Below are 5,310 nucleotides of genomic sequence, written 5' to 3'. Positions count from 1 at the left end.
ACAATGGAATACTATTCTGCATTGAAAAACAAGGAACTTAAGCAATATTATTAAAAATGGGTGACCCTCGAGGACATTATTCTGAGTGAAGTATCTCAATCACAAAAGGACAAATACTTCATGGTGCCACTGTTGTAAAACAGGACTGACCTCGGGATTAGGAGGAGACAGAGAAAGATGGGTTCAATAATGCATACTGCATTGAAACAGATGAGGGAGAAAACTGTTTAAAAGGGATATGTGATTAGGTATTTTTATCATGATGGAAGTTCAGAGTGAAGGCTGCATAGTGGAGTGGACCTGGGGGGGAAGGATTGTAAAACAATGAAATAATTTTTCTTTTCGTTTTCCAAGAGGGGAGTGTACTGCGGGGGTGGGGAGGGGGAAGGAGGGAAGAAAAGTGCAACAATGAATGAATGGAAATCCAAAGTCTCTGTAAAAATCAATAAAGATGGTTGTGACCACAAAAAATATAAAAGAAAGAAAGAAATGACATTCTCACAAATCAGAAATAATTTAGGAACCATGGAACCAAGTGATTACTTCTTGTTGTTGTTATGTGTCGTCGAGTAGCTTGTGACTCATAGCTACTCTATGTACAACAGCTCTAAACTCTGCTCTGTCCTGAGCCAATCTCGTTGTCCAACACACTCATCCCAATTGCCCCAGTCACCGAATAAATCCATCTCCCAGACCGCCTTCCCCTCCTGCGCCTGCCCTCCACCCTCCCAAGCATGATGCCCTTTTCCAAGGACCGGTCTCTCCTTACAACATGACCAAAGTACGTCAAACAAAGCCTCAGAATCCTTGCCTCCAAGGAGCAGCATAGTTTAACCCTCTCCAGGATGAATCTGTTTGTTTTCTTAGCAATCCATAGCACCCTCAGCACTCTTCTCCAACACCAAAGCTCAAAAGCATCCTTCTATCCTCCCTGGTCATTGTCCAGCTCTCTGCCACATAACAAGTGATTGCAACGACCATGGCCTGTACCAGACGCACCTTAGTCTCTAGAGACAGACCCTTGCTCTTGAGTACTTTAGCGAGGTTCCTAACAGCAGACTTTCCCATTGCAATACGTCTTTTAATTTCCTGGCTGCTAGTACCTAGAGTGTTGATTGTGGAGCCAAGCAGACTAAACCTGTGAACAATCTCAATCTCTTCACCATCCATCCTGATGCTGCCAATTGGTAGGATTTCTAATAGAAGCTAACAGAGATATTGGATGTGAATAGTGGGAAAATCATGTTCAATACCAAGGATTCATCCTTGAATAATTCTCTCCATTTCCTGATGACTTATTTGAGCAGCCTGCCCTCTAACTAGTGCCGGCTGAAGATACCATGCAGTCCTTCCTGCCTCCCTTCCTCCTCTTCCTCCCTCTCTCTGCCCTGTCCCCTTTCTCCCCTCTCCCCAGTCTTCTGCTGCATTCTTGGCTGTCTACTGTTGACTTGGTGATAACAAAGAGATAATTTATGTAGTAGAAGCAATGGCTGTCATTGGTCAAAGGTTGTAATCCCTGATTTTCAGGCCTCAACTTCAATGTTCCTGACTCAGTGGGTCTGGGATGAACTTACAATTCTAAGTGCTCAGATGATTCCAAGACTGTGCTGATGCTCTGGAAAACATGCTTGGAGAGCCACTATCCTAGTAATGCTGGAAGAACACTTTCTGTGGACTTGATGTGTCTGTGGCCTGTTTGTCTGTCCCTCTGCCATATTCAGCATTGCAACAAACTGATATCAAACTTGTCTTAGTGATTGTCAGTGTCATTGTGCTATTGTGTGTCCCTGGGTTGAGTGGACTCTTTGCTGACTCTCCAGTGGGTTTTCAGAGGCATGGGAAGAGATAACTCACCCTTCCTATAAAGGAACTGATGAATTTGAACTAGGTACCTTTTAGGATTGCAGTGTCGTTTCTTACCACTAGATTCCAGAGCTCCATTCTCATCATAGTAAAGACTTAATCATATTTATTTCTATTTGATCTGTACTAAACCAAAGGTCCATGGTTTGAGTCCACCAGCTACTATGCAGGAAAAAGATGGATAGGCTCCTCCCCTGGGATTTACAGTCTTTGAAAACCCACTGAAAGGTCAGCTGTGAGTCCATTCTGACAGGACAGCTCATAACAACAATAAGTTGTTGGATTGGCAACACAGCTCCTAAATCAAATATGGATTCAAGAATGAAGGGAAGTGTGGAGAGACAGATGAATGATTTTTAAAAAAAAAAAGAAATGAAAAATGGAGAAAAGCAAAGCCAGAGAAAGAATTGAGAAATAAGTTAGTGTTCACCATTCCTCCTGATGTAAGAGCTTTCAGAAAAACTCACAGCCAGCAGAGAAAGGACAGCGAGTCTATTGTCTATTCTTGCATGCAAATAACCACTTCTAACAGACTACTACCTCCTTCCATCATTCAGAACAAGATTGTTTACCACTGGCAAGAGCTGCCTTTCCTGCAAACTCTTAAACCCAAAACTTTGTTGTCACCATCTCTGTGAGATCTTCAGTTACCCTTGAGTCATTTCCAATATCGCCTCTGAGACTTACAGCTCTTCTGAGCTGGTCCCACAGTCCCCATCACAGGCCTGGCCCACTAAAGCCTACCTCCAAACACCCAGGGACGTTGACAGAGAAAGTGAAGAGTGCAGCTTCCCTTTCTGCAGGGCTCAGGACTTAAGCACATTCATACAAGGATCAGAAAGGGAATTGACAACCAGCAAGATAAAGATGAAGATGGAAAAGAAAGACTCCAGCTCCCTCTAGGAGCCTCAGACCTCTCCCAGTATCAGATCACCTGAGCCCCACATGCAGAATTGCAGATACCAGAGGCCTGGTGCGTTGTCTGCAGGCCCAGAATCTCCTCAGGTGATGCTCACAGGACAGCTCCAGACTCACTGATGCAAACTAGAGCTAGGTCATCACCCTCATTCAGGTGAGTAGAAACTGAGTCTCAGAAAGGTTGAGTGTACCCAAAGTTGACTGAGAACTTGCATCTCTTTTATTGCTATTGTTGTTGTTGTTGTGTATTGTCAGATTAGATCTGACTGGCATAGGTGGAGATTGCCCTCCTTCTCCAGAGGAGCATTTGGTGGATTCTAACTGTGTGCCTTTGGGATTGTAGCACAGCTTCTTGCCACTAGGCCACCAGATCTAGGTTAGGTAGACCCAATGGTTGGTAAATGCAGTCAGGTAGGTAGATTGACAGATGCAGGAATGTCGCATGGAAGCAAGGTGGAGCTAGATCAGAACTTCGTTTGCATCTAATTGACAGAAGAAACGAAACCCAAACCAAGCAGGAGCAGCTGGATAAACCTCAAGATGTCAGAGAACTAGAGAAATATCTCAGGGGTCCAAGGCCCATGTTCTCCATTTTGTAAGAAAGAGCAAAGTTGAATGACTCAGTACATTGCTGGAGGGGCCCCAACAATTGGGAAGGAGATGGGTGAAGCTTTCCTCCCATGCAACACTATGCAGGGAGTGGTCACTGATGAGGGCCTTACTTTCCTCATTTCTACAGAGAAGCTGTTATTGTTGCCATGTGCGAGTCAGAACTACTCTCAGTTGACCCTGTAGTGGGTTTTCAGGGACCCACTTACTCACATAGCTTGTGCATCTTTCTTCTGCAGAGCAGCTGGTAGATTTTAACTGTGCGCCTTCGGGACTGCAGGGAAGCTGGGCCACCAGAGAAGCTGTTAGAGAATACAGGGCAAGTGTCCTTGGGCTGCCTCAGTCCTTAACCATGATGGTTCATGTGGAAGTGTCAACCTGGTTGGGCTCTGATGTCCAGTTTGTGGTCAAATACCAGTCTAGAGGCTTTATGTAGTAGTTACATGTGATAAGATCCTGTGACCTTAAGTAAAATAGATCACACTCCATTTGTGGAGGATAAGCATCATCAGATTAGCTAAAGGACATGAGACACTGGAGGCTTCCCAAGAGGAGATTCTGTCCAGCCTATAAATATACATCCTGCCAGCATTCCTTGCTCTCTCACTGCAGACCAACCACTTGACACACCAGCCTGTTCCTTGACCTCTAGTCTTTGCACTTTTCAGTCCTGTGTGGTGATGTAACTCTCCTAAATATCCCTCTCTGTGGTGCTTATGCAGATTCTGTGCCTCATACGAGACAAGGGTGACGGAAGCCGAATATCAAATTCAATATTAATAATAAATCAAACGCTATAGCAGTATATAATGGAGGCTTAATACAAGATAGAATTCACCCTGTGGCACCAAAGCATTCCTTAAAAATCACCATTGTCGCCAGTCGGCAGCAGCGCACACGGCACTGGTCACCCGGCGCGCCTCAGCAGCAGGAGCAGCAGAAGCAGCAGAGGCACCCGGGCCATCACAGCCCTGCGCTGGGGCAGCCGCCCTTGCTCCCTGCGCTTCCCCCGTCCCTGGCACCATGGCTGGTCAGCTGACCGAAGAACAGATCGCTGAATTCAAGGAAGCTTTCTCTCTGTTCGATAAAGATGGTGACACATCACAACAAAGGCACTTAAAACCATCATGAGGTCACTGGGTCAGAACACAAGAGAGGCGGAATTACAGGATATGATCAATGAAGTGGACGCCGACGGCAATGGCACCATTGACTTCGCAGAATTTTTTACTTTGATGGCTAGAAAAATGAAAGCCACAGACAGTAAAGAAGAAATCCATGAAGGGTTCCGAGTCTTTCACAAGGATGACAATGGTTACATCAGTGCGGCAGAGCTACCTCATGTCATGACAAACTTAGGAGAAAAACTAACAGATGAATAAGTAGATTAAATGATCAGAGAAGTAGACATTGAAGGCACGGACAGGTCAACTATGAAGAATTCGTACAGATGATGACTGCAAAATGAAGAACTACTTTCAACTCCTTTCCCTCCCTCTGGAAGAATAAAATGGAATCTTTTACTTAACTATTGCAAAAAAAAAGGAAAAAAGTTCATTTTTTTCATTCTGTTTCTGTATAGCAAAACCGAATGTCAAAAGTACCTTCTGTGAACAGCAAGCAACAAATGCTGGCGAGGTTGTGGAGAAACTGGAACCCTTATTCACTGTTGGTGGGAGTGTAAAATAGTGTAACCCCTGTGGAAAGCGGTATGGCGCTTTCTCAAAAAGTTGCAAATAGAGATACCATTTGACCCAGCAATTCCACTACTGGGTATATACCCGGAAGAGACCATAACTGACATCCAAGCAGATATATGCACACCCATGTTTATCGCAGCTTTGTTCACAATAGCAAGGAGTTGGAAACAACCTAGGTGCCCATCAACAAACGAATGGCTAGAGAAGCTGTGGTATATTC

General features: G+C 44.7%; 1 pseudogene; it reads left to right on the top strand.

Moving 5' to 3' along the window:
• Positions 1–4,413: 4,413 nt before the first annotated feature.
• LOC102869276 lies at positions 4,414–4,858 on the top strand (annotated as a pseudogene).
• The last annotated feature ends 452 nt before the right edge of the window (positions 4,859–5,310 follow it).

This window comes from Elephantulus edwardii, unplaced genomic scaffold (genome assembly GCF_000299155.1).
Source record: "Elephantulus edwardii isolate Elephantulus edwardi_28Jun2011 unplaced genomic scaffold, EleEdw1.0 scaffold00241, whole genome shotgun sequence".
Taxonomy (NCBI): Eukaryota; Metazoa; Chordata; class Mammalia; order Macroscelidea; family Macroscelididae; genus Elephantulus; species Elephantulus edwardii.
The sequence above is the reverse complement of the archived record's forward strand: the minus strand, read 5'-3'. Positions and strand labels throughout refer to the sequence as shown.